The sequence below is a fragment of the Ranitomeya imitator genome, chromosome 4, assembly GCF_032444005.1.
Source record: "Ranitomeya imitator isolate aRanImi1 chromosome 4, aRanImi1.pri, whole genome shotgun sequence".
Lineage (NCBI taxonomy): Eukaryota > Metazoa > Chordata > Amphibia > Anura > Dendrobatidae > Ranitomeya > Ranitomeya imitator.
The window spans coordinates 224,462,511-224,481,597 of record NC_091285.1 but is presented as its reverse complement, the minus strand read 5'-3'; positions in this window follow the sequence as shown (position 1 = coordinate 224,481,597).

The window sequence follows — 19,087 nt, the reverse complement described above, 5'->3', positions numbered from 1 at the left end:
CAATTTTCTAAATTTTAATGATTATCCCTTTAATCCAGATAGTCATACAACAGCAAACCATTAATAAATAACATTTCCCACATGTCTGCTTTACATCAGCACCATTTGTAAAATGTTATTTCATTTTGTTAGCATTTTAGGAGGTTTAAAAATGTAGCAGCAATTTTTCATTTTTTCAAAGAAATTTACAAAATTTATTTTTTTAAGGACTTATCCATGTTTGAAGTGACTTTAGGGGTCCCGTATATTGGGAAACCCACAAATGTGATACCATTTTAAAAACAGCACCCCCTGACATATTGAAAACTGCTGTCAGGTAGTTTATTAACGCTTCAGGTGCTTTACAGGAATTAATGCAAAGTGGTATGACAGAAATGAAAATGTGTATTTTTACCACCTAAATGTTGCTAACTTCTAAACAGATTACTGCAGCCGTCAGACTCTAAGGCCGCTATTTGGTCATGAATTGCCATGGCAAACATCAGGACAACAGAATCATGATCTAGGGGGCACCAATTGTGACAAAGAAGAAGCCCCCACACTCTGTTAACCATTTATAATGATGTAGTCACTATTGACAGCAGCATCTAAGGGGTTAAACAGATTTAAATGGTGCAAATACTGATCGTGGCTGGTACAGCAAGTTGTCAGCTATAGTGTACAACCGACAGATGCTGGATTGTCATCTGTATGGAGAGGCTATTCTCTTATATCTCAGGTCAGTTAAAAGACGTATTGACGGTCATTAAGGGGTTAAAGAGATGGGAGAAGTGTGTGTCTCTGGTGGCATCTATGTAAAAAATAACTAATAACTGTGCCAAGTTTCATAGCTCTCTGTCCACAGGAAGTGGATCAGGGGAAATTTTTAATGAACACCCCTCCTGTAGGCGCGAGTGCTATCTGTGAAAAACGACGGATAACACTAGTATGTTTCAAAATCAATGTCTGAATGAGACCTTAGGTTAAGAAAACAACATCTGTTTCTATATTAAAGCATTAGAGTATATACATATATATTATATATATAGCAAAAAAAGGGGAATCAGCACAGTATAATCAAAAAAGACCTTGAAAATGTATTGTATATCCGAAACGTCGCCACGCCGTTGGGCATTAAAGATAACTTTTTTTTATTTTTCTGTGCTCTTTCCCCTTTTTTTACTATTTTCCTAAGGAGCCTCTTGATTGCTGGTTGGGGATGCGTAAGGTATTTTTTCAAGTGCTGTTCAAATTTTTCATATATATATACACATATATATATATATATATATATATATATATATATATATACTCTAATGGTATAATCTAGAAACAGATGTAGTTTTCTTAACTTAAGGCCTTATTCAGACATCTGTTTTTCACATACCAGTGTTATCCGTGGTTTTCACAGATAGCACTCGTACCTTTGAAGGCCCCCATGTACACAAGTTTTTTTGGTCTGAAGAAAATCACAGAAACAAGTCTGATTTTGATCCAAGGGTCAGATCACAGTCAACAATGCATGTGCATGGGTTTGTGAAAAAATTTAACCACACTCCGATGCCATCCAATTGCGGTTCGTTTTTCATAGACTGCCATGTGAGATGGCCAGGGAGGTAGTCATGGCGAGGGGCTGTTGTGTTCCCACACCCTGGCACCCCACAAAGCAAATATAATGTCCCATCTGGTGTGGGAATATTGCACAAAACTCACGTTTGCATTTGCAGAACCTGCTGATCCCATAGTCCCATCTCCGGATGATATCACACACTCAGGAACAGACACCGTATTCCTCTTAAATAATGTAACTTTATTTGATAGCAAGCAATCCTTGGCTGGTTCAATACACACATTCATATATTCAGCCTGAGCTTTCAATGCTAGCTCCTCTAGCCTCTGAGATGCTCATCCTGGCTCTGGGGTCCCCATATATTACTGCTCCCACTTTCCCGTAATGGTTCACACTCCAGCTCCCCTTCACTTGGAGATGAAAAATGTTCCTCTGTCCTGATTTGAGCCATAGGCCCCGGATTCTATATGAGATACCATCGTACCGAGTGGCGGCCGACTGCATTCTGCTTTTCCCAAGTGTGCTGTGCCTTTCCGCACTGTATGACCCCCTGGCCTGTTCTACCTTCTACTATATCACTCTACAGCACTTTCTTAACATTGCAGCTATTAATGTTATTATTTATTTATATAGCACCTTTAATTCCCTGGTGCTGTACATGAGATGGAGTTGCATCAAAATACATATATCACTTACAGTAAACAAAACTAACAATGACAGACTGGTACAGAAGGGAGATGACCCTGCCATTGCGGGCTTACATTCTACAGCTATAATACACTACTGTACTCTGCTCCCATTGACTGAGAATCAGGAATTCCTCCCTAGAAAAACTCACTCAACTCACTCCTGCCCTATCTACCCTCTTACAGCTACCCTATTATCTTATCCTTTACATCTTTCCCTAATCACTATGCATAAATGACATTTAATCACTGTATAATAACATTAAGTGAATACAGTAATGTTCATGAAATTATGTGAAGCAGCACATATAACAGTGACAATTCAACACACATTTAAAGGGAACCTGTCACCTGAATTTGGCAGGACTGGTTTTGGGTCATATGGGCGTAGTTTTCGGGTGTTTGATTCACCCTTTCCTTACCAGCTGGCTGCATGCTGGCCGCAATATTGGATTGAAGTTCATTCTCTCTCCTCCGTAGTACACGCCTGCGCAAGGCAATCTTGTAACTTCCATAACTTACCATGTACAATGACTTTAGCTGTGTTAAAGGGACTATCTAGAAAAAATACATTGTCAGGTGTCTACAGGATTGGTGATAACTTATGGATTAGTGATAACTGATGATTATTGATCTGTAGGGGTCTGACACTGGTACTTGCATCACTCAGCAGAATGGAGTACTTTTATCGCCATGTAGTGACAATGCGCATGTTTATCTACCACTCCATTCAATACCTATGTTGACGTAAAACACCACACTCAGCATTTTTCGGCAGCCAGATAGCAAATAAATAGAACACCATTTGGCATTGTCACACCAGTCTAATAAAAATAAATGTGCTCCATCAGGGTTAAAGGGTCCCCATTCTGATAATCAGCATGGATCCTGGTTGTCAGACCACCACTGATCAATAAGTTATCACCCATCTTATGTTTTCATTGGATAATAACATTTTGAGGGACCACTAATGATTAATACACTTGCATTATTTTTTTTTAAATTCATCCAGTACAAAATACATTAAAGTATTATATATTTAGTTCAGCAAATATAATAGTTTGGTAAAGTTCAGCAAAAATAATGTATATGTAATTCTAAAATAAGTTTCTTCTTTATTCTTTAAACAATCATTTAATGAAAGGTTCTTGAAAAAAACAAATTCCCCATCGCAGAATTCTCACAAGTATTTCTGCCACACATCACCATCTGGCATATTTAAACTATTCTCCAGCAGCAAATAAAAAATGATTGCTAGCAGTTTGGCCATAAGAACAATGTTAAATTGCTCCCAGGAGATCTCTATAATTTACATGAATTATTAAACACAGAAATATGCGGCAAAACAACTTAAAATGGAAGTATGTCAATACTTTCAATCACCTATTACTACTCAGCAGTCAATATTTTATGGCTCTGAAATGTATACCAGCCATCTAAAGTAATGAAATACAAGCGGAAATATATTTTTTATACTGAACAGCCACTTTTGCCTCAAATAAATCGACCAATGTATTAGTTAAGTAATTCTTAATTTTCCTTTTACATATAATATTATTTGCTTTTAGATGCTGCATAACTGACGTCAGGCTATCTACTATATAAAGCTGAATGTGTGTGTGTGTGTGTGTATGTGTGTATGTCCGGGATTGGCATCTGCACCGTCGCAGCTACAGCCACAAAAATTTGCACAGTCACACATCTGGACCCTGAGAGCGTCATAGGCTATGTTGTGAGGTGAAATTTTAACCCCGCGCGTTCCAATTCACCAAACAATTTTGCCCCTATCTACATAATGGGGAAAAAAGTGAAAGGAAAAGTGTTGAAGGCGTCGCAGCTACAGCCACAAAATTTTGCACAGTCACACGTCTGGACCCCGAGAGCGTCATAGGCTATGTTGTGAGGTGAAATATTAACCCCGCACTTTCCAATTCACCAAACAATTTTGCCCCTATCTACATAATGGGGAAAAAAGTGAAAGGAAAAGTGTTGGAGGCGTCGCAGCTACAGAAACAAAATTTTGCACAGTCACACGTCTGGACCCCGAGAGCGTCATAGGCTATTTTGTGAGGCGAAATTTTAACCCCGCGCGTTCCAATTCACCAAACAATTTTGCCCCAATCTACATAATGGGGAAAAAAGTGAAAGGAAAAGTGTTGGAAGCGTCGCAGCTACAGCCACAAAATTTTGCACAGTCACACGTCTGGACCCCGAGAGCGTCATAGGCTATGTTGTGAGGTGAAATATTAACCCCGCACTTTCCAATTCACCAAACAATTTTGCCCCTATCTACATAATGGGGAAAAAAGTGAAAGGAAAAGTGTTGGAGGCGTCGCAGCTACAGAAACAAAATTTTGCACAGTCACACGTCTGGACCCCGAGAGCGTCATAGGCTATGTTGTGAGGTGAAATATTAACCCCGCGCATTCCAATTCCACAAACAATTTTGCCCCTATCTACATAATGGGGAAAAAGTGAAAGGAAAAGTGTTGGAGGCGTCGAAGCTACAGCCACAAAATTTTGCACAGTCACATGTCTGGACCCCGATAGCGTCATAGGCTATATTGTGAGGCGATATTTTAACCCCGCGTGTTCCAATTCACCAAACACTTTTGCCCCTATCTACATAATGGGGAAAAAAGTGAAAGGAAAAGTGTTGGAAGCGTCGCAGCTACAGCAACAAAATTTTGCACAGTCACACGTCTGGACCCCGAGAGCATCATAGGCTATGTTGTGAGGTGAAATATTAAACCCGCGCTTTCCAATTCACCAAACAATTTTGCCCCTATCTACATAATGGGGAAAAAAGTGAAAGGAAAAGTGTTGGAGGCGTCGCAGCTACAGAAACAAAATTTTGCACAGTCACACGTCTGGACCCTGAGAGCATCATAGGCTTCGTTGTGAGGTGAAATTTTAACCCCGCGCGTTCCAATTCACCAAACAATTTTGCCCCTATCTACATAATGGGAAAAAAAGTGAATGGAAAAGTGTTGGAAGTGTCGCAGCTACGGCAACAAAATTTTGCACAGTCACAAGTCTGGACCCCGAGAGCGTCATAGGCTATGTTGTGAGGTGAAATTTTAACCCCGCGCTTTCCAATTCACCAAACAATTTTGCCCCTATCTACATAATGGGAAAAAATGAAAGGAAAAGTGTAGGAGGCAAATTGACAGCTGCCAGATGTGAACAAGGGGGACTTAAAGAATGAGAGCGATGGCGCCAAAGAGTATATACCGTACAGTTGCTAAGGTGGGGCCTCGACATGGGATACTCACCACACACGGGGATTTGAACACACACAAAATGCGCCACACACTACCACGTGCTTGAACACATATTACCCTCAGCACACATTTCACCACAAATACACCAACCTCGCCACATAAAAGTCAAAACACAAAAGTCGCCACTCAAAACTCGCCATGCGCAGAACTCGCCACATGCAAAAACTAGGCTCTTGCAAAACTCGCCACAAGTGCAAAATTCTCCTCATGAAAAACTCGCCACACGCAAAACTTGCACACGCGGAAAAATTGCCACATGCACAAAAGTTGCAACACATGCAAAAGTTGCCTCACACAAAACTTGCACATACTCAAAAGGCACCACACATAATACTCGCAACGCGCAAAACTCGCCATGTGCAAAACTTGCTGCACACAACTTGCTACACTAACCTGTCACATGCAACTCGACACACAAAAAGTTGCTACACGCATGTTGCTACACAAAACTCATCTCACAAAAGTCGCTACATGCATGTCGCCACACGCAACTCAACACACACAACTTGACAAACGAAACTCGCCCTAAAACACACACAAGTCTGGTATCATCTTTCAAAAATAAAAATCTGATTAATAAGCAGACAAACTACAACAATTGCACCATATAGGAAATACGGCAGCTGTCAGTCACATGACCTGTCTATTATGTGTATGTGTGAGCAAATATATACTGCCAGGGGGAGGGCTTCCTGTTGGCTGGGGATTTATCAGGCTGCCAATTTAGCTTACAAATACTGAGGTAAAAATACTGAGCAAATAACGTGTGAACGAGGTCTAATACAGGAGGAGATGACACACAGGTATATACTATATACAGGGGAGATGACACACAGATATATACTATATACAGGAGAGATGACACACAGGTATATACTATATAGAGGAGGAGATGACATATAGGTACATATATATATAGGAGGAGATGACATACAGGTATATACTATATACAGGAGGAGATGACATACAGGTATATGCTATATATAGAAGATGACATGCAGGTATATACTATATGCAGGAGGAGATGACACTCAGATATATACTATATACAGGGGAGATGACACACAGGTATATACTATATACAGGAGGAGATGACATACAGGTATATGCTATATATAGAAGATGACATGCAGGTATATACTATATGCAGGAGGAGATGACACTCAGATATATACTATATACAGGGGAGATGACACACAGGTATATACTATATACAGGAGGAGATGACATACAGGTATATACTATATATAGAAGGAGATAACATTCAGGTATATACTATATATAGGGGAGATGACACACAGCAGGTATATACTATATACAGGGGAGATGACATACAGGTATATACTATATACAGGAGATGACATACAGATGTATACTATATATAAGGGAGATGACAAACATGTATATACTGAGGTGATGAGGTGAAAATGAGAGGTGTGAGGTGAAAATGAAAAGGTGTGAGTGCAAAATGAGAGGAGTGAGGAAAAATAGTGGAGTGAGGAAAAATAGTGGAGTGATCAGAAAATGACAGATGTGAGGTTGAAATGACAAGTGTTAGGGGGGAATGAGAGGAGTGAGGGAGAAAATGAGAGGTGTAAGGGAGAAAATGAGAGATGTGAGGGGGAAAATGAAAGATGTGATTGGGAAAATGAGAGGCGTGATGGGAAAATAAGAGAAGTGAGGTGCTATAACTAACCACAGATATTTACTATGCCCAGGCAACGCCGGGCTCTTCAGCTAGTAGGTTTATAAAGAAATTCATAGTTACAAATCATTTTATTTTGGGTACTTTTGATAATGAGTTTTGTTTAAAAATTTTACATTTTTGGAGGTGTTATTTTATGTACACACTCTTTCAGCATGTCGAAGAGGAAACTATTTCAGAGAATCATTTGACCCTGAACATTTTTTAATCAATGAAGTATACACCCTATGTAGACATCCTGCTTAAAGTGAACCTGTCACCTGAATTTGGCGGGTCCTTTTATGGGTTATATGGGCGGTGTTTTCAGGTCTTTTATTAACCCCTTTTTTTCCCGCTGGTCGCGAAATTGACTTGCTGTTGATTCACTTTCCTCCCTAGTTAACGCATGCGCAAAGCAATCTTGCCTTGCGCACGCACAGTATGCTTTGCCCAACTGCGGGCAAAGCCGAAAACCATTAGTGTGCATGCGCTGGCGCACTATGTCCCGGAACACAGCGAAATACTTCCGGGACATAGTGTGCCGGAGCATGCGCACTAATGGTTTTCGGCTTTGACTGCAGTTGGGCAAAGCATACTGCGCGTGCGTAAGGCAAGATTGCTTTGCGCACGCGTTAACTAGGGAGGAAAGCGAATCAACAGCAAGTCAATTTCGTGACCAGCGTTCGGCCAGCGGGAAAAAAAGGGGTTAATAAAAGACCCAAAAACACCGCCCGCCCATATGACCCAAAAAAGGACCCGCCAAATTCAGGTGACAGGTTCCCTTTAACAGTCTGCACAAAGGAACAGCGCTCCACCGGGTGTATAGATTAAAATAAATCCTTTATTCGGCCATAAAGCACAAGCGACGTTTCGACCATATGCTGGTCTTTTTCAAGTATACAAACATGGCTGACTAGTATTGAGATGAGGATGAACGTTATTATGTTTATATGTATATTATAATGCCTGATGTTTATTTTGTTTATGTTTCCACAATGTTGTTTTATATTGTGAGATGGGCGGTACTTGTTAGCGATTGGCTCCCTGTGTGGTGTCCACGCTATTTAAGACCGCCTGTCAGCCATGTTTGTATGCTTGAAAAAGACCAGCATATGGTCGAAACGTCGCTTGTGCTTTATGGCCGAATAAAGGATTTATTTTAATCTATACACCCGGTGGAGCGCTGTTCCTTTGTGCAGACTGTGACGTGTTACCCAGGTGGGTTCCCTGGATATGGAACGTGCGCCCAAATAAGGGAGTGCTGTCTGTCATCTACACTAGGTTCCCTTTAACAGTCCTTATGTTATTGTTGTGAATTCTGTGGTCAAGCTCCCTCCTGTGGTCATGAGTGGTACTTCGGCTGGTTCTGTCTATGAGCTTCCTCTGGTGGATGTGAGTGGGGCTGCGGCTTCTGAGTTTCCTTCCTCAGGTGACGAGGTTAAGTCGTTAGGTGCTGCTCTATTTAACTCCACCTAGTTCTTTGTTCCTGGCCTCCAGTCAATGTTCCAGTATTGGTCTTGCTCTCTCCTGGATCGTTCTTGTGGCCTGTCTGCCCTGCATAAGCTAAGTTTTGCTTGTGTTACTTTTGTTTGCTATATTTTCTGTCCAGCTTGCTATATTGGTTTTTCTTGCTTGCTGGAAGCTCTGAGACACAGAGGGAGCACCTCCGTACCGTTAGTCGGTGCGGAGGGTCTTTTTGCCCCTCTGCGTGGTTGTTTGTAGGTTTTTGTGCTGACCGCAAAGCTATCTTTCCTATCCTTGGTCTATTCAGTAAGTCGGGCCTCACTTTGCTAAAATCTATTTCATCTCTGTGTTTGTATTTTCATCTTAACTCACAGTCATTATATGTGGGGGGCTGCCTTTTCCTTTGGGGAATTTCTCTGAGGCAAGGTAGGCTTATTTTTCTATCTTCAGGGCTAGCTAGTTTCTCAGGCTGTGCCCGAGGCGCCTAGGTCTGGTCAGGAGCGCTCCACGGCTACCTCTAGTGTGGTATGATAGGATTAGGGATTGCGGTCAGCAGAGTTCCCACGTCTCAGAGCTCGTCCTATGTTAGTAACTATCAGGTCACTTTGTGTGCTCTTAACCACTAGGTCCATTGTGGTTCTGAATCACCTGTTCATAACATGTTATATTACACACATAAAGAAATCTTTAGAAAAAATATTTCTAAAGTCCGTTATTGATGTGTAAATGAGGTCTTTGACTTGTGAAGGGGGTGTTAGTGTCCCCAGACTAGTTGGCTCAATTAGATGTTATTACGTCCCTGTGTGCGTGATAACATGACTTACAAGCCCCGGCGTCATCATCATCTCTATACTTACCTCACACATGCGTGGCTTCTTTCCCTCACTGCATTGATCCTCTGATGTCGGATGTACGTCTAGTGGCCTCAGACAGGCGCACAGCACATGATTGGAAGTGCAGATCGACTAGTCAAGGCCCTCGTTTACATATGATAAACATATTTTAGAAATAATTTTCTAAAAATCTGTTTGTGTGTAATGTAATACCCCTGTTAGGCAGGGAATTTACATATGCAGACACAACTGCTGGTGGTTCTTGGTGCGCGGGGGACCTGACAGATTTCCTTTAAGTTGGCTGAGGGACTAGGTGGTTTAACTAGGACAAGGAATGTCCATGTGTAAGAAAAACTTCTACTGATAGTAAACAACAGATTTCGTTATCAACTACAATAAATAAGTTGCTTAACAAGAAACACTTTGACATAGTGCAGCGAATAATACGGATCTCTTTTGCATACATTGTATAGTGAGAGGTTTTATTCCTTGTTAATGAGAGGCTGAAAAATGAACAAGTAATAAAACCATTTATGGCAGCTGTAGTGTGGACCCTCGGCACCCCAGTCCAACCCTGTTAGTGGCTAATTTATTTGCTCAAAATCAAATGATGTGGAAAAATTAATCAAAGTCGATAGATTCTTAGTTTAAAAGATCCGTTTACATCTAAAATTAATCTATGAACACTTTTCTGCTATTATCTCCTGTTCATTGAAGCTGCATGCAAATCCACAAAAATCCTGCAGCACTGCCTAAACAGACAACACCAGAAGGGATGTATGTGCTTCCAAAATAACTGTGCTTAGGGCAAAATAGTTTTCACATTAAATAGGTAAATAGCAAATAAAGGATATTTCTCTCATACATGCTTATGTTTAATTGATTAAACAAAGATATGATAAATGTTACATAGCCGATATCCATATCTTTATTACCGTATATACTCGAGTATAAGCCGACCCGAGTATAAGCCGACTCCCCTAATTTTGCCACAAAAAACTGTAAAAACTTATTGACTCGAGTATAAGCCTAGGGTAGGAAATGCAGCAGCTACCAGTGAATTTCAAAAATAAAAATAGATGCTCCATATCGTTCATTATTGCCCCATAAGATGCTCCATATAAAGCTGTGCCACATATAATTCTCCATATCGTTCATTGTTGCCCCATAGATGCTCCATAGAAAGCTGTGCCCCATATAGAGTGCTCTGCACCATTCATTATAGCCCCATAGATGCTCCATATAAAGCTGTGCCATATAGAATGCTATGCACCGTTCATTATGGCCCCATAGATGCTCCTTATAAAGCTGTGCCATATATAATGCTCTGCACCATTCATTATAGCCCTATAGATGCTCCTTATAAAGCTGTGCCCCATATAGAATGCTCTGCACCATTCATTATGGCCCCATAGATGCTCCTTATAAAGCTGTGCCATATATAATGCTCTGCACCGTTCTTTATGGCCCCATAGATGCTCCTTATAAAGCTGTGCCATATATGCTCTGCACCGTTGATTATGGCCCCATAGATGCTCCTTATAAAGCTGTGCCATATATGCTCTGCACCGTTGATTATGGCCCCATAGATGCTCCTCATAAAGCTGTGCCCCATATATATTGCTCTGCACCGTTCATTATGGCCCCATAGATGCTCCCTATAAAGCTGTGCTATGTATAATGCTCTGCACCGTTCATTATTGCCCAATGGATGCTCTTTATAATGCTGTGCCATATATAATGCTCTGCACCGTTCATTATGGCCCCATAGATGTTCCATAGAAAGCTGTGCCATATATAATGCTCTGCACCGTTCATTATTGCCCCATAGATGCTCCTTATAATGCTGTGCCATATATAATGCTCTGCACCATTCATTATGGCCCCATAGATGCTCCCTATAAAGCTGTGCCACATATAATGCTCTGCACCGTTCATTATGGTCCCATAGATGCTCCATATAAAGCTGTGCCACATATAATGCTCTGCACCATTCATTATGGCCCCATAGATGCTCCATATAGCAATGTGCCACATATAATGCTCTGCACCGTTCATTATGGCCCCATAGATGCTCCATATAAAGCTGTGCCATATATAATGCTCTGCACCGTTCATTATGGCCCCATAGATGTTCCATAGAAAGCTGTGCCATATATAATGCTCTGCACCATTCATTATGGCCCCACAGATGCTCCTTATAAAGCTGTGCCACATATAATACTCTGCACCATTCATTATGGCCCCATAGATGCTCCATATAACAATGTGCCATATATAATGCTCTGCACCGTTCATTATGGCCCCATAGATGCTCCATATAAAGCTGTGCCACATATAATGCTCTGCACCATTCATTATGGCCCCATAGATGCTCCATATAACAATGTGCCATATATAATGCTCTGCACCGTTCATTATGGCCCCATAGATGCTCCACATAAAGCTATGCCATATATAATGCTCTGCACCGTTCATTATGGCCCCATAGATGCTCCATATAAAGCTGGGCCCCATATATAATGCTCTGCACCATTCATTATTGCCCCATGGATGCTCCTTATAAAGCTGTGCCATATAGAATGCTCTGCACCGTTGATTATGGCCCCATAGATGCTCCTTATAAAGCTGTGCCCCATATATATTGCTCTGCACCTTTGATTATGGCCCCATAGATGCTCCATATAAAGCTGTACCCCATATATAATGCTCTGCACCGTTCATTATGGCCCCATAGATGCTCCTTATAAAGCTGTGCCCCATATAGAATGCTCTGCACCTTTGATTATGGCCCCATAGATGCTCCATATAAAGCTGTGCCCCATATATATTGCTCTGCACCGTACTTTTTGGCCCCATAGATGCTCCTTATATAATGCTGTGCCATATATAATGCTCTGCACCGTTCTTTATGGCCCCATAGATGCTCCTTATAAAGCTGTGCCATATAGAATGCTCTGCACCGTTCATTATTGCCCCATAGATGCTCCTTATAAAGCTGTGCCCCATATACGGTATATTGCTCTGCACCGTTCATTATTTCCCCATAGATGCTCCTTATAAAGCTGTGCCATATAGAATGCTGCTGGTGCTGCCATAAAAAAAAAAAAATCACCTACTCACCTCTCTTGCTCAGGACGCCGGCGCTTTCAATATTTACCTGCTCCTCGTGCGGCTCCGTCTCCAGCACTGACGCTCAGCAGAGGGCGCGCACTGACTACGTCACCGCGCCCTCCGACCTGAGCGCCACTGCTAGAGGACGCTGCAGACGGAGCCGCACCGGAGAGAGGAGCAGGTAAATATCGCGCAGCGCTGGGCTCCCCGTATACTTACCTGCTCCTGGCGTGGTCCCTGCAGTCCCTGGCTTCCCCGGCGCCGCATCTTCTTCCTGTATTGAGCGGTCACAGTTACCGATCATTTACAGCAATGAATATGCGGCTCCATCCCTATGGGGGTGGAGCTGCCTATTCATTTCTGTAATGAGCGGTGCCATGTGACCACTCAGTACAGGAAGAATCTGCAGCGCCGGGGAAGCCAGGGACTGCAGGGACCGCGCCGCAGCAGGTAAGTATAACTACACAGCCCCCGCTCCCCCTCACCTGCCGACCCCCGGGTATATGACTCGAGTATAAGCCGAGAAGGGGACTTTCAGCCCAAAAATATGGGCTGAAAATCTCGGCTTATACTCGAGTATATACGGTAAATTACATGCAGTTTTGTAAGGTTTTTTTAAGAGACACTGAAAGACGAATAGTGACTACTCATCTAATATCTGTACTTTTATATACTATTTCATAACTGGAAGGTTTAGCAGCATATATTAATATAATATAGACATTACAGAATCTGTTTTAAGCAGGATTATATGATCATTTTTTAGACTGTGTATAAGACTTTGCAGTGATATTTAGTCATAATTAGCTTCAATTAAATGGAAACTAAGGTAAGAAAAATACTTTCCTATTTTAATTATTCATTTGGGAGTCTTTTAGACTCTCTGTTTAATAATTTCCTAGTCACTGTTTAGTAACAGAAGATGTGTCCTGCATAACATGCCCAGTCTTCATAACATTGCATGTATCTTATCTCATCAAGTGCAAGTATTGATAGTGTGTAATTACGGTTGTATGGTGGGTTACAATGGCAGTGTATATTTTTACAAAAGTGGAATCAAATGTGAGTAAGGGAATGGACAGCATTGGAGCCTAATGTAGAATTTCTGTAATATAGAGACTCTATATACGGCCGGAGTCACACTACAGCGAGATACGGCCGAGTCTCGCAGGTTAAAAACAAGCTCTGGCACCGGCACTCTGGAGCGGAGCGTGCGGCTCCATGTATTGCTATGCGGCCGCACGCTCCGCTCCGGAGTGCCGGTGCCAGAGCTTGTTTTTAACCTGAGAGACTCGGTCGTATCTCGCTGTGTGTGATCCCGGCCTACAAGTGCTTCTCACCAAATTAGAATATCATCAAAAAGTTAATTTATTTCAGTTCTTCAATACAAAAAGTGAAACCTAAATATTACCATATTTTAAGGATTATAAGAAGCACCACAAATCTTGAGGAGAAAAATAGGAAAAAAAAAACTTTTTTTTAATAAAATGTTGGCGCTTCTTATAATCCATGCGTCTTATTGCTTACTGAGGATGGTGGCTGCAGTGAAGCTGGGTACCATGAGTCGCAGCTGGAGGAGGCAAGAGTGGAGCGTTGCTGCAGGCCGCAGGCTGGGATGAGTGTGGGTTTGGATGTGCAGTGTGGCGCACCGCTGCGGGTGTTCGATCTTGGTGCCGAGATCTCCATCTGCGCATGCGCCGCCCCCCGGCCAGCAGCCATTTTCCTGGATTTCAGTCCACCACATTTGGAAACCATGTCACTGCGGGGGCTCTGGGCTTTCACAAGATGTCGGCAGGGCCCCCACAGAGCTGGACACCCGTATCAACAACAAGCGGATTTAGATCCTATTAACCGCACGAAGAGAACCATATAGGTTAAAACATGGTATCTTTATTAATAGCTCAACATAAAAACAAACATAGAACAAGACCTGATATCTAACAACAAAGTGTCCTGTGAAAGATGAGACACTACATACTATCCATAAATATAATGACGATATTAATCAATAATGTTGGTATATATATACCATTCGCTGTATAAACCGTTAGATGAGTGAGCTATAATGCCTGCTGGTAAACCATAACATAGTCCAGAATAAAGATATACAAGGGGAAGCATCAATACTACCACATGCCTAGGCAATAACCTTGTCCATACACTGAATACTGCGTCATCCAACCAATCCTCCTTCTAGCTACCTATATTCCCAATACACAGCAAATAGTACAAGTGGAAAGGATAGTACCGTTAGTGTAGTAAGTCTCTTCTCCCTCGTGCGCCCCGACGCACTTTTTACACCGGGGCTTCTTCCTGGGCCTTGCGCAGGCGTGTACTATAGAGGACAGAGAATGAACTTCAATCCAATATTGCAGCCAGCATGCAGCCAGCGGGTAAGGAAAGGGTGAATCAAACAGCCGAAAACCCCGCCCCTATGGCTGAAAATTGTTCCCTCCAAATTCAGGTGACAGAGTCCCTTTAAGGCCAGCTCATGTTGCTATGAACTGCCAGAGTTTTTAAGCACTAGTTCACTCTGCTAACGCGATTTCCACAAGTCAAGCTGAAGATTTGCTCCACTTGGCTCTGCTCCATCCTGTTGCCTCATTATTTGCTAATCTGCTCCTGACTGGTGTCCAGCAACTCCCTACAATTGCAAGCTCAGTCCTACTAATCCTGGTAGGATTCTCAGCTGTCTATTATGGTAACTGATAACTACTGTGCTTTAGCTACTCTTGGTGCTGATCACACATTCAATACTGCTGAATTAAGGAACCTGATAATTAACTCATTTCTGGTATTCACGGCTCATTACACACCTTCAAATCTGCTTAATCAAGGTGATAACAAACACATCTTTGCTATTCTGGCTACTGATCACATCACGGTACCTGATAATAAACTAGTCTCTTCTATTCCTGTAAATTGTGAGCCCTCGCAGGCAGGGTCCTCTCTCCTCCTGTACCAGTTGTGACTTGTATTGTTCAAGATTATTGTACTTGTTTTTTATTATGTATACCCCTCCTCACATGTAAAGCGCCATGGAATAAATGGCGCTATAATAATAAATAATAATAATTCCTATTGATGACCACACCTTCAAGTCTACTGAACCAAGATACTTGATAAATATATCTCTGCTCTTCTTGATGTTGTCCACACCCTAAACTGCTGAACCAAGGTATCTGATAATCATTTGGTCTCTGCTATTCCCTTTTCTGTTCATACCTTGAACTCTGCTAAATGCTGTGTGCTTCATCACTTATCCATCAAGGTGCTAAATTGCCTATACAATTCTGCTGTTCCTTCTACTTCACTCCTGAAAGAAAGGTGCCAGTTTGACAAAAGGTCTCTGCTGTTGCACACTTGGCTCTGCTTCATCTACAGCTTCTAGCTTCATTTATCCATGTGTGAAAAAGAATTTCCAAATTTTTGGCCATCCCTGTTTCATGGACCATCTGGCAAGTCCAGCTCCACTGTATTATTGCCTGAAATAATATGTCATGGCCTTGAAGATATGTAATGATGAAAAATACCTAATTATTCCAGACAATTAGCAGTATTTCCACTTATTTAAACATATCACAGAACCCTATGTTATTTAAACACACTATTGCTTTTACTTATTTACTTACAGCGGGACATATGTTTATTTTGATTCTGTCTTAGTTTTTTCTGTTTAATGGCCAGGGTGAATATGCTCCTATTTTGCATGCATACCAACTTATACGAGGGGCGATCCAAAAGTAATGATAATCAATACTAAACACTAGGGTTGAGCGACCTTGACCTTTTTAGAGTCGAGCCGTGTTTCGCGAAACCCGACTATCTTAGAAGTCGAGTCGAGTGGAATCGGCCGATTATCGCGAAAAGTCGGGTATCGCCCGAAACACGAAACCCAATGCAAGTCAATGGGGGAGCATAGTCGGCAGTGAGTGGAGGCCAGGAAAACACCTACACTGCCCATTTTAATGGCAAAAACATCCATTCTTGTTAAAGAAGCTTGTCAATTGTAATTTACCTTATAATAATTGGAAGGCATTTGAAATTGGGGGTCATTTGGCTAAAGTTGTGGGGGGTAGGGCTGGTTCAAGTAATTAGTGGCCCCAGTAAATCTGGACCACGTCACGGCAGTGGAGCAGGGAGAGGTAAGTATTTCAACTTTGCAAGTGCTGTGATCCTGAGCAAGCAGGGGGGGCCCACTCATTGGCATTGGCACTGGCACAGGGCCCCTCAAAGTACAGCGGTGTGTTTGCATGGCGGGGGCGCCTCCCACCGGCAGCAACACTTTTGCGTACTATGAGAGGCCCTGTGCCAGTGACGTCGCCAACTAGTATTCCTCCCCCCACCTGATGAAGGAACCTGCACTTTCATCTGCACCTTCCTCTTTGTCCCCGTGTAAGGTGGTATGGTATGCGGGAAGAGGAACCTGACTTTCAGCAGGGTCACAATCTTGCTGTGTAGCGTGCACGGGGAATTTTGCGTTATGGGTCAATGTACCAGCAGACTCATCTATCACTGGCTGGGCAATGGGCAGGATGAGGAGGAAACACAGATATAGGCCCAAAGAATAAAGTTGGCTAAATGCAGTTCAAAATTGGTAACACAGGACTAACCAGGGGGCATTGCAGTGGAGGACAACTGGAATGAGAGGCTGACACAGAAAGTAGGCCCAAATCAGTAAGTAGTCGAAATGCAGTTCAAAATTGGCAACCGTAGTAAACAGGCGGCACAGCTTTGTTCAGTGGAGGAGAACAGCAAGGAGTGGCAGACACCGATAGTAGGCCCCAACCCAACTAGTAGGCCAAATGCAGTCTAACATTAACAACTACTTAACGAGAGCCTGAAAATGGAATTTCAGGACAGGAAACCAGGAGAACAGCAAGGAGTGGCAGACACCGATAGTAGGCCCCAAACCAACTAGTACGCCAAATGCAGTTGTTCCGTTTAACCACAATTTAATGAGAGCCTGAAGATAGAAGTTCAGGAAAGGCAACCTGGAGAACACCTTGGAGTGTAACACACCATCTCTCTACACCCCATACCCAATTTGTAGGCCTAATGCAGCGTAGTTTCCAACAACTACTAAACGAGAGCCGGAAGATCGAAGCTCAGGAAAGGCAACCTGGAGAACACCTTGGAGTGGAACACACCATCTCTCTACACCCCATACCCAATTTGTAGGCCTAATGCAGTGTAGTTTCCAACAACTACTAAACGAGAGCATGAAGATCGAAGCATTGGTGAGGAAACCTGGGGAACACCTTGGAGTGGAACACACCATCTCTCTACACCCCATACCCAATTTGTAGGCCTAATGCAGTGTAGTTTCCAAGAACTACTAAACGAGAGCCGGAAGATCGGAGCTCAGGAAAGGTAACCTGGAGAACACCTTGGAGTGGAACACACCATCTCTCTACACCCCATACCCAATTTGTAGGCCTAATGCAGTGTAGTTTCCAACAACTACTAAACGAGAGCATTAAGATCGAAGCAATGGCGAGGAAACCTGGGGCACACCTTGGGGAGGCAGACACCGTTAGTAGGCCCTACCAAAGTTGTACCCCCAATGCAGTTTTAAAATTCCTAGAGGCTGAAAACAAGACTATTGACGCTCAGCTTTTTTCAAAGGAACACAGCTGAATTGAGTGGCGCAGACAGACACAGGTAGTAGGACTTAACCCAAAAATGTGGCTCACTGCAGCTTAAAAAAGTTACAGGGGTACACAAGCAGCAGTGCTCTGGGCAGTGGAGGACAATTTCAATAGTGGACCGCAGACAGACTTTGTACGCCTACTATTAAAAAAAGGATGCTCTATGCAATTAAAAATAGGTTCCAGGGGTCCACGGGCAGCAGTGGTGTGGTCAGTGGACGAGTATTGGAAGGAGGGACCGCAGACAGGCGTAGTAGGCCTAACATAACAAAATTAGGCTGTAGACATTGTAAAATTGGTTCCAGGGGTACACGGGCAGCAGTGGTGTGGTCAGCGGAGGAAAATTGGAATTAGGGACTGCAGACAGACTTTGTAGGCTGTCCCCTGTGGACCATGCATCCAACACATTAACCCAGTGCGCCGTAATGGACACGTAACTTTTTGTGGACATGCCTACTGGTCCATGCGTCTCTTGTCAGGTGCACCTTTCTACTGTTTGATTGCCTGAGTGCTATGACAATGCAGACTTTTTCATGCCGGTAGAGGGCTGGGATGGCTTTTCTTGCAAAAGAAATGTCGACTGGGTAGCTTGAACCGTTGCACAGCGTAGTTCATCTGGGCTTTCTAAATATAAAACAAAGAAAAAAAGGAGGCTACATGCACTTTCAGCTGGGTTCCAGGGGTACACGGCCAGCATTGGTCTGGTCAGTGGAGAACTATTGGAAGGAGTGACCGCAAACAGGCATCGAAGGCCTAACATAATAACACATTGCTGTTGGCAATTTTAAATTGGTTCCAGGGGAACACGGGCAGCAGTGGCCT